Source organism: Hyla sarda, chromosome 12, assembly GCF_029499605.1.
Source record: "Hyla sarda isolate aHylSar1 chromosome 12, aHylSar1.hap1, whole genome shotgun sequence".
NCBI lineage: Eukaryota > Metazoa > Chordata > Amphibia > Anura > Hylidae > Hyla > Hyla sarda.
Genome location: NC_079200.1, coordinates 65,437,739 through 65,449,947, shown reverse-complemented (window position 1 = coordinate 65,449,947; position 12,209 = coordinate 65,437,739).

Here is a 12,209-nt window from a genome sequence, read left to right as displayed (position 1 = left end):
TTTTGGCCCTGAGCTGGTCCCGCATCCCATGCCCCCAGTACATGATAACAGACGTCCATGAACCAGTCCAGGATTTTTTTTTTCTGTAGTTATATCCTGTAGTATACTCCAGAGCTGTACTCACTATTCTGCTGGTGGGGTCACTGTGTACATACATTATATCACTTATCCTGTACTGATCCTGGGTTATATCCTGCATTATACTCCAGAGCTGTACTCACTATTCTGCTGGTGGGGTCACTGTGTACATACATTACACTACTTATCCTGCACTGATCCTGAGTTATATCCTGTAGTATACTCCAGAGCTGCACTCACTATTCTGCTGGTGGGGTCACTGTGTACATACATTACATTACTTATCCTGTATTGATCCTTGGTTATATCCTGTATTATACCCCAGAGCTGTAATCACTATTCTGCTGGTGGGGGTCACTGTGTACATACATTACATTACTTGTTGGGGGTTGATGTCAGTGAGCACTTAGTGGTGATATCGGGGGTGATGTTACCGGTGAAGTCAGGGGGCGATGTCACTCAGTGGTCAGATTAGGAGACAACAGTGAATGGCTTAAATGTAAAAAAAAATACCAAAGTCTAGAATTGCTGCGTTTTGGTCACATCGTATACCATAATTTTTTTTTATATAAAGCGATAAAAAATTCCCATCTAAACAAAAATTATACCGATAAAAACTATAGACCACGGCACAAAAAAATGGTCCCTCATATAGTCTTGTATACGGAAAAATAAAAGTGTTATAGGGTTCAGAATGGAAAAATGTTATGCATGTAAATTTTCTAACAAAAAGTAGAAAAATATAACAAAACCTACACCCCCAAAAACTTAGCAAAATTGGGTTATTTTGCTATATTTTCTTTATGAATTGAAAAATTTATTTATTGTGTGTGGGCAGGGCATCTATATGAGTCTGGGTGCATGGGGGGCTCCATGAGTTCTCAGTCCACCCCTGCTAGCCGGCAACAAGTCTCAGTGGGAGGGGAACAAGTCTCAGTGGGAGGGGAACAAGTCTCAGTGGGAGGAAAGGGGGGACTGTCTTGGGGGGGATTGTTTGGGGGCCCCATCATACTGAAGTGCTCCATCTTCCAGGCAGCCTTAATCTGGCCCTGACTGCAGTACTTTAGGGTACTTTAGGGTACGTTCACACATACAGGATCCTGTGCAGATTTGACGCTGCCGATTTGTAACTGCTGATTAGAAGCTGTGCTCTAGTTTACGTTGAAATCCCCAGCAGAAAATCCTGTGCATTAAATCCTGTGCATCATCCCCTAGAACTGGATGGAATTTCTTCTGGCACACCAGGCTGGCCCTCAGCCTGCATTAATCTGATAAGTTTCTTATCAGACAGAAAATATAATTTCCCTAACTCTTCAGCCTCCTTGTCAGAAGATAAATCGTTATCATAGACGATTCTGTAGGAGAATCTATATCTGGACTTTTTCTTGGCAGGAGAAGCCCAAGAGCCCATTAGTTCTTCAATTAGTCCTTCACTCACATGTATATATCCCTGATAGTGGGTTTGTCCAAAAATGGCAGCACTGAGCGGCATGACAAGCAAGTAGTGTACTCAGGGAAGGGTGTATCACAATTTTTGCAGGTCAGATGCCTTTGCTTTTCAGAAGACTTAAACAAAAACACTGACTACCATTTCCTTCTAGGCAACAAAATGTCTAAAATCCTATTAGAATAATTAAATCCCTTTACCAGTATGGATGGTCATGTATAATAGTGTATGGAAACTTTGCATATCTTTATAGAATCTGTTCTTTAGCTTAAAAAAATTAATAAATAAGAAACCACTCACTTATAGGGCCCAGAGTGTCAAAGAGGTGTGGTAGAGGGTCCACTATGCCCCCCAGACTGTAGCACCAACCCAATGTGACGTTAGACCCGCTGCTTCTTTGGTTGACACGCAAGGCTTGCTTGCCAGTGACGTGTTGACATCCTGTGCATGTGCTGTGAATGGGGATAGTGGTTCACAAGTGGCAAGTCTGAGTTAAAACCTGTCAGACTCCTCATGCATCACAATCCCCATTCACAGCGCACCCCCACACCACAATCTCCGTGCAGAACCCAGAATTCTCTGCCAGGCTGCTGCCCCAGTCTCGGAAACCTCTGTATTTCCGGGACTGGAGATGTGACGTCACGCCACGCCCCATCCATTCATGTCTATGGGAGTTGGCGTGACGTGGGGCATGCAGGTCAGGAGGATTACCAAGCCCACGTGACCTCACTCAGGGCCATAAGTAAGGGAACAGGGCTGGCCTGGGACATCACTAGGCCAGCCCTTTTTTCTGTTATTATTGTAATCATGGGTGCAGGCCATTGGGCCTATTTTCACGTAGGGGCCATCCGCAAAGCAACACCAACTGGCCTAACTTTTTATGCAGGGGCACTGGGGGGGAGAGGGGGGGTCCCTCACAGACTACAGGTGATTAGTGAAAATCTTAGGTGCTATACACCCTGGGAACACCATATACAAAGGATATACAGCAAGCGGTATCAGTGGATGTATGGCTAGTCTTCCATGTAGATAAAATATTTATGATACTCAATTATGTATGCAGCGCATTTCCAGTAACTGATACCCCTGATTTTTAAAGAACATATTGTACATTTTTCTATTCAATGCATAACTTGGTAAAATTCTTAGATATATCGCAACATGAAATCTGTCGAACCTATACTTGTTGCCCCCTCCCCCATCATATGGGAATTTCTTGCCTTCCATGTTGGTGGTGAGCTCTTTGTTTGTGATAATGAGAAATGTGACATTTAATCAGCCAGTGAAGCATTGATGTTAGATGACAAGTCCCATGCAAGCAGCTTTCACCGAACCATTGATCTGGATGGAGATGGAAGGTGGTTGACATCCGGCTGTCACCCTTCAACAACCGACACATTCCCTGGAATCAGGCTCCCCTCACTGACTTTATGCAGTCAGATCCACAGGCTTTACATTACAGAACCATTATATTGTGCTCTAGCTGTGAAAAGGAAATAAGACACACATAGTATAAGTGTTAACTAATCCTCCTTCGCGTCACCTTCCATTTCTAAGAAACAGTTTTAAGAAAAATAAATCCTTATAAAAGCAATTTGCAAACAACCATTTAGAGTAAATCCTGAGAGCACTATTGACGCCTGAGCCATGACATCTGAAACGTTAAAGTGTTTTTATCCTATTGCTTGATCCTATTCTCTCATTACAAATAATTTACTGAATAAGGTCAAGTTCACACACATACAATGTCTGCAGCACAGTGTGGCTCAATTCACAATGTGGAATTTTCTCATAGGAGACCTAAAGGTTCTCTCTGTAAAAAGAAAAAATGTCCAGTGCGAAATACATGCAACACTTGTGTCCTTTATTGGATAAAAACTATTGAGGTACAATAGTAGTCGCGTGTTTCAGGTGTTTGCCACCCTTACCGCCTTCCATACCCTTGACATACATCTACGTAATGGGTCAGGTAAGGGGAATATGGCGCAGGCAATAGCTTACATTAATCTGTGTAGCCATCTACTGATCACTTATAATTGGTCCCTGGGGGGGGGGGGGGGGGGGCAATTATAGGCGATCAATAGATGGCTTACATAGATTAATGAAAAAAAAATAAGAACATTAAAAAAGATTTAAAAAAAACAAATGTTGTAAACAATATAAAAAACTCTCCCCTCTAATAAGACATATAAAAAACAAAAAAAATACATAATTGGTATTGCCACATGCCTTATTGTCCATACAATTTGAATTATCACATTCCTGATCCTGTACCATCAACAGCATAAATACAAAAAAATGCAAAAAATTGGTCACTTCACATCTAGATATGAGCGAACTTTCGAAAAATTTGATTCGGCCGATTCGCCAAATTTTTCAAAAAAATTGGTTTCGATCCAAATTTATTCGCAGCAAATCTTTATTAAAAACGGCTATTTCTGGCCTACAGAGAGTCTCAATAGGGGTGTAGAACACTTTGCTGTGTTCTCACATGCATATAGAGTGTGCTAGGGTAGTGAAATAATACTGTTATTGAGAATGACATGCAAATTACCTGCATCGCTTTTAGAATCACTGCCGCAGAGCGGCACAATGACCGAGCCTGGAGGTGGCATCAGTATGAGGAGACCATATAGAGGCTGAATGACACAGCTTGGAGGTGTTGGCAGCATGAGGAGACCATATAGTGGCTTAATGACACAGCGTGGAAGTGTTGGCAGCATAAGGAGACCATAAAGTGGCTGAATGACACAGCGTGGAGGTGTTGGCAGCAAGAGGAGACCATATAGTGGCTGAATGACACAGCATGGAGGCGTTGGCAGCATGAGGAGACCATATAGTGGCTGAATGACACAGCGTGGAGGTGGCGGCAGCATGAGGAGACCATATAGTGGCTGAATGACACAGCTTGGAGGTGTTGGCAGCAAAAGGAGACCATATAGTGGCTGAATGGCACAGCCAGGAGTTGGCAGCAGCAGGAGTAGACACTAGGCCTTAACAATCCCTAAGATTATAAGATTATAACTTTTTAACTCCAAAGTTTTAGTGTCCCGGGCCCTGGATACAAAGGACCAAATCTAAGAAGGAGTCACATGGTAGCACAATGACAGAGCCTGGAGGTGGGATCAGCAGGAGGAGACCATATAGTGTCTGAATGGCACAGCCGGGAGTTGGATGAAGCATGAGGAGACCATTGAAATTTAAGAATTTTAAATAGAAATTTAAGATTTTTAAATTGAAATTGAGGGTTTTGAAATTGAACTTTTAACTCCCAAGTTTTAGTGTCCCAGGCCCCGGCATGTGGGTACAAAGGACCAAATCTAACAAGGAGTCACATGTCACATGGCAGCACAATGACAGAGCTTGGCGGTGGCATCAGTAGGAGGAGACCATATAGTGGCTGAATGGCACAGCCTGGAGTTGGCTGAAGCATGAGGAGACCATAAAGTGTCTGAATGGTACAGCCTGGAGTTGGCGGCAGATGAGGAGACAATAGGGCCTCACAATTTCTAAGAATAAAAGATGAATTTAGAAATTTCCATTGAAGATGTATGGTAAAAATTGAAGGCCCAAGCCCAGCAGCATCACTAAACCATGCAATTGCTGAATGACACAGACAAGAGCAGTCAGCAGCAACAGTACAGAAGAGAGTTTCATAACCCCTTACATTGAAAGATAAATGTTGAAATATCAATTAAGCATGTATGTAAGCTAGTGCTAACATCCAAAAATGTAAGGCCCAAGCCCAGCTGCATCAGTAAGCCAAGTAGTTCCTGAAAGACACAGTCAGGAGCAGACAGCAGCAGTACTCAAGAAGATTTCTTAACCCCTAAGATTGAAAGATCAATGTTTGAAATCTCTATTGAAGAGGTATGTTGCCTTGTGCTATCATCAAAGAATTTAAGGCCAGCAGCATCACTAAGCCCAGTAGTTCCTGAAACGCACAGCCTGGAGCAGGCATCAGCATGATTTTACGATTCGGCAGGCTGGAGGTGGATCCTCTGTGCCAGAGAGGGATGGGCGTGGACCGTGCTAGTGGACCGGTTCTAAGCTGCTACTGGTTTTCACCAGAGCCCGCCGCAAAGCGGGATGGTCTTGCAGCGGCGGTAGCAACCAGGTCGTATCCACTAGCAACGGCTCAACCTCTCTGACTGCTGAAGATAGGCGCGGTACAAGGGAGTAGACAAGAGCAAGGTCGGACGTAGCAGAAGGTCGGGGCAGGCAGCAAGAATCGTAGTCAATATGGCAATAGCAGGAGGTCAAGTACACAGTATGGACAAACACAGTAAACGCTTTCTCTAGGCACTAAGGCAACAAGATCCGGCAAGGGAGTGCAGGGGAAGTGAGGTATAAGTAGGGAGTGCACAGGTGGAAACTAATCAGGAAGATTGGGCCAGACACCATCATTGGTGCACTGGCCCTTTAAATCTCAGAGAGCTGGCGCGCGCGCGCCCTAGAGAGCGGAGCCACGCGCGCCAGAGCATGACAGCCGGGGACCGGGACAGGTAAGTGACTTGGGGTGCGATTCGCGAGCGGGCGCGTCCCGCTATGCGAATCGCATCCCCGCCAGCAATGTCAGTGCAGCGCTCCCGGTCAGCGGGTCTGACCGGGGCGCTGCAGGGAGAGAAATGCCGCGAGCGCTTCGGGGAGGAGCAGGGACCCGGAGCGCTCAGCGTAACAGTACCCCCCCCCCTTAGGTCTCCCCCTCTTTTTGTCGGGATGTCGCTCCACCTGGGACGAGGACATTGGGAGCGATTGTAGAGTCTCCTTCTGGGGGACAGTGAAGTCCTGGGCAGACCGGTCAGAAGGAGTGGGAATGGGGAGGGAGGGCAGAGGGTGAGGCTTGGCACAGTCCTGATAGGCCTTGGGGAGACCAGGCACAGGAGGGGACACTGAGGCCCGACAGACGGGGCTGGGAGCAGCCGTGAGGCATTTTTTGCGGCAAGCAGGACCCCAATTCTCGATCTCCCCGGTGGTCCAGTCAAGGGTGGGAGAATGGTGCTGGAGCCATGGCAGACCGAGAAGGACTTCAGATGTGCAGCCGGGCAGAACCAAGAATTCAATCTTTTCGAGATGTGGTCCAATGCTCATAAGCAGAGGCACTGTGCGAAAACGCACAGTGCAGTTCAACTTGACTCCGTTGACTGAAGCAATGTAGAGCGGCTTGATGAGACGGATCACCGGGATGCAGTACCTATCAAGCAAAGAGGCCAGAATAAAATTTCCAGAGGAACCAGAGTCCAAGACGGCCACGGCAGAGAAGGAGGAGTCGGCAGAAGGAGAAATCCGTACGGGCACAGTGAGACATGGAGAAGCAGACTCCGTACCCAGAGACGCCAGACCCACATGAGCAGGTTGCGTGCGTGCATTCTCCAGACGAGGAGGACGAATCGGGCAATCCACCAAGAAATGTTCGGTACTAGCGCAGTACAGACATAGATTCTTATCCCTACGGCGAGACCTCTCTTCAATAGTCAGGCGAGACCGATCTACTTGCATAGGCTCCTCGGCGGGAGGCACAGGGGTAGATTGCAAGGGATACCGTGAGAGAGGTGCCCAGGGATTAAGGTCTTTTTCCTGGCGGAGTTCCTGGTGTCTTTCCGAAAAACGCATGTCAATGCGGGTGGCCAAATGGATAAGTTCATGCAGATTGGCAGGAATCTCTCGTGCGGCCAGCACATCTTTGATGTTACTGGATAGGCCTTTTTTAAAGGTCGCGCAGAGAGCCTCGTTGTTCCAAGATAATTCGGAAGCGAGAGTACGAAATCGGATGGCGTACTCGCCTACTGAAGAATTACCCTGGACCAGGTTCAGCAGGGCAGTCTCGGCAGAAGAAGATCGGGCTGGTTCCTCGAAGACACTGCGAACCTCAGAGAAGAAGGAGTGTACAGTGGCGGTGACAGGGTCATCGCAGTCCCAGAGCGGTGTGGCCCAAGCCAAAGCCTTTCCAGACAGGAGACTAACCACGAAAGCCACCTTCGACCGTTCAGTAGGAAATTGGTCCGACAACATCTCCAAATGTAGGGAACATTGTGACAGGAAACCTCGGCAGAGTCTAGAGTCCCCATCAAATTTGTCCGGCAGGGACAAGCGGAGGCTAGGAGCGGCCACTCGCTGCGGAAGAGGTGCAGGAGCCGGCGGAGGAGATGGTTGTTGCTGCTGTAGCTGTGACTGAAATTGCTGTAGCTGTGACTGAAGCTGCTGTAGCTGCGACTGAAGTTGCTGTGTCATGGTGGTCAAGTACGACAGCTGGTGATCTTGTTGGGTGATCTGTCGGGCTTGCTGGGCGACCAGCGTAGTGAGGTCAGAGACAACTGGCAGGGGAACCTCAGCGGGATCCATGGCCGGATCTACTGTCGCGATTCGGCAGGCTGGAGGTGGATCCTCTGTGCCAGAGAGGGATGGGCGTGGACCGTGCTAGTGGACCGGTTCTAAGCTGCTACTGGTTTTCACCAGAGCCCGCCGCAAAGCGGGATGGTCTTGCAGCGGCGGTAGCAACCAGGTCGTATCCACTAGCAACGGCTCAACCTCTCTGACTGCTGAAGATAGGCGCGGTACAAGGGAGTAGACAAGAGCAAGGTCGGACGTAGCAGAAGGTCGGGGCAGGCAGCAAGAATCGTAGTCAATATGGCAATAGCAGGAGGTCAAGTACACAGTATGGACAAACACAGTAAACGCTTTCTCTAGGCACTAAGGCAACAAGATCCGGCAAGGGAGTGCAGGGGAAGTGAGGTATAAGTAGGGAGTGCACAGGTGGAAACTAATCAGGAAGATTGGGCCAGACACCATCATTGGTGCACTGGCCCTTTAAATCTCAGAGAGCTGGCGCGCGCGCGCCCTAGAGAGCGGAGCCGCGCGCGCCAGAGCATGACAGCCGGGGACCGGGACAGGTAAGTGACTTGGGGTGCGATTCGCGAGCGGGCGCGTCCCGCTATGCGAATCGCATCCCCGCCAGCAATGTCAGTGCAGCGCTCCCGGTCAGCGGGTCTGACCGGGGCGCTGCAGGGAGAGAAATGCCGCGAGCGCTTCGGGGAGGAGCAGGGACCCGGAGCGCTCAGCGTAACAAGGGCTTCACAAACCCTAACATTAAAATATTAATATTGACATCTGTATAGAAGATGTATGTTGGCTAGTGCTAACATCAAAAGAATTTAAGCACAGGCCCAGCAGCATCAGTAAGCCAAGACGTTTCTGAAACAGACAGCCTTGATCGGGCAGCAGGATGCACACATAAGAGGGCTTCACAACTACTAACATTAAATGATCAATGTTAAAATCTCTACTGAGCATGTATGTTTGCTAGTTCTACCATAACAAAATTGTAGGTAATATCCAAGACAGTCCCAGCAGCATCAGAAAACAATATATTGGCTGAATGACACAGCCTGGAGGTGGGGAAAGCATAACGAGCCCATATAGTGGCTGAATGGCACAGCCTAGGGTTGGCAGCATCATGACGGGACCATTGAAATTTATGATTTTTAAATTTAAATGTAAGATTTTGAAATTGAAATTGTGGCTTTTGTAATTGAAATTTCACTTTTCTGCCTGACATACTTATTGCGTATATAAGGGAAGTACAATATGCTTCACTTTGCTTAAAACAGTATTTGTCTAGAACAGAAGCAGGTGTATACTGTTGGCTGTCCTTTCACAGTATATAGACCCTTGACAGATTAACATGTACAAAATAGTACACTACTTAGATGTAGGTATGAGGTATGCACTTATGAGGGCAGAAATATGTGTTACAGTATGCTTAAAAATACTTATTTTTACCTGTGTGCCAGATTCCAAAATTCCTTTACAATCAGAAATTGTCAGAATACCACCTGACATTAAAAATAATAAAATGATACATACGTTCTCTGAAGAAAAGGACCCTTCATTAGATGACAAAATAAGTATCGTGTGTTCCAGTGACATTAGCTCATTGGAGGAACAGGAAAACTTGATACGACTTAATTCTACAAATGAAGAACCACAACAAAGAATGAACAACTTAAAGCCTACTGGAACTGAGGAACTTTAAAATGGTAAATCTATCACCTGTGATAGTCAGTCAATGCCAACAGCCGGTGGTCAGTATCCACAGTTCCCTGTTTCTGCTAGTCCTTGGCAATATTCCTTTTAGTACTGGTTTGGTATCAACGTGGCAATAATGCTGGGAGAGTAACTCAAGGATACCCACATGTTTCCTACAATATTCAGTCAATATATGGAGACCATATAGGGGCTAAATGACACAGCCTGGAAGGTGGCAGAAGCATGAGAAGACCATATAGTGTCTGTATGGCACAGCCTGGAGTTGGCAAAAGCATGAGGAGATCATTGAAATGTAAGAATTTTAAATCGAAATTGAGGATTTTGAAATTGAACTTTTAACTCCCAAGTTTTAGTGTGCACGGCCCGGCGTGTGGGTGCAAAGGACCAAATCTAACAAGAAGTCACATGTCACATGGCAGCACAATTACAGAGCCTGGAGGTGGCATCAGGATGAGGAGACCATATAGTGGCTGAATGACTGATTGGAATTTGTGGCAGAATAGGGAGACCATATAGTGTCTGAATTGCACAGCCTGGAGGTGGCTGAAGAATGAGGATACTATATAGTGGCTGAATGGCACAGCCTGGAGGTGGCATCCGGAGTGCTAAAAGTTACCCTAATGCAAGGAATTTCTGAAACTGGACCTTAAAGGGGTATTTCAGGCAAAACCTTTTTTTTATATATATCAACTGGCTCCGGAAAGTTAAACAGATTTGTAAATTACTTCTATTAAAAAATCTTAATCCTTCCATTAGTTATTAGCTTCTGAAGTTTTCTGTCTAACTGCTCAATGATGATGTCACGTCCCGGGAGCTGTGCATGATGGGAGAATATACCCATAGGAACTGCACAGCTCCCGGGACGTGAGTCATCAGTGAGCAGTTAGACAGAAAACAACTACTCAACTTCAGAAGCTCATAACTATTGGAAGGATTAAGATTTTTTTAATAGAAGTAATTTACAAATCTGTTTAATTTTCCGGAGCCAGTTGAGATATATATATATATATATATATATATATATATATATATATATATAAAAGTTTTGGCCTGGAATACTCCTTTATGTTTTGCAGTATCCATGGCAGCACAATGAGAGCCCTGAGGTGGTAGCATTAGCATGAGGAGACCATAGAGCAGCACCATTAGAGAGCCTGGAGGTGGCAGCATTAACATGAGGAGACCATAGAACAGCACAATTAGAGAGCCTGGAGGTGGCAGCATCAGCAAGAGGAGACCATAGAGCAGCACAATGACAGAGCCTGGAGGTGGCAGCCGCAGCATTAGGGCCAATCCAACTGAGAGTTGAGTCTGAGGAACCCACCGACTGTTGACTGGGGGTGTCGGATGTCACTTGGGATGAAGTGGATGACCGAGTGAACCTCACTTGGGATGAAGTGGATGACCGAGTGACCCTCACTTGGGATGAAGTGGATGACCGAGTGAACCGATCAATCATGGCTGCTGGGTTGCTGGTCGCAACATGACTGCTAGCTGACACCGGGATCTCAGACCTCTCGCTACGACTCCGGCTGCCACACACCCCTACTCTGCTGCGACCTCTGCCTGTGCCTGATGAATTTAGGCCTCTGCCACTCTTCTGTGCATGTCCTGGCAATACCCTTCCTGACATACTTATTGCGTATATGAGGGGAGTACAATACGCTTCACTACGCTTACAATAGTATTTGTCTGGAACAGCAGCAGGTGTGTACTATTCGCTGTCCTTTCACAGTATCTAGGCCCTTGAAAATTTACATGTACAAAATAGTACACTACTTAGATGTAGGTATGAGGTATGCACTTATGAGGGCAGAAATATGTGTTACAGTATGCTTAAAAATACTTATTTTTACCTGTGTGCCAGATTCCAAAATTCCTTTACAATCAGAAATTGTCAGAATACCACCTGACATTAAAAATAATAAAATGATACATACGTTCTCTGAAGAAAAGGACCCTTCATTAGATGACAAAATAAGTATCGTGTGTTCCAGTGACATTAGCTCATTGGAGGAACAGGAAAACTTGATACGACTTAATTCTACAAATGAAGAACCACAACAAAGAATGAACAACTTAAAGCCTACTGGAACTGAGGAACTTCAAAATGGTAAATCTATCACCTGTGATAGTCAGTCAATTCCAACAGCCGGTGGTCAGTATCCACAGTTCCCTGTTTCTGCTAGTCCTTGGCAATATTCCTTTTAGTACTGGTTTGGTATCAACGTGGCAATAATGCTGGGAGAGTAACTCAAGGATACCCACATGTTTCCTACAATATTCAGTCAATATATGGAGACCATATAGGGGCTAAATGACACAGCCTGGAAGGTGGCAGAAGCATGAGAAGACCATATAGTGTCTGTATGGCACAGCCTGGAGTTGGCAAAAGCATGAGGAGATCATTGAAATGTAAGAATTTTAAATCGAAATTGAGGATTTTGAAATTGAACTTTTAACTCCCAAGTTTTAGTGTGCACGGCCCGGCGTGTGGGTGCAAAGGACCAAATCTAACAAGAAGTCACATGTCACATGGCAGCACAATGACAGAGCCTGGAGGTGGCATCAGGATGAGGAGACCATATAGTGGCTGAATGACTGATTGGAATTTGTGGCAGAATAGGGAGACCATATA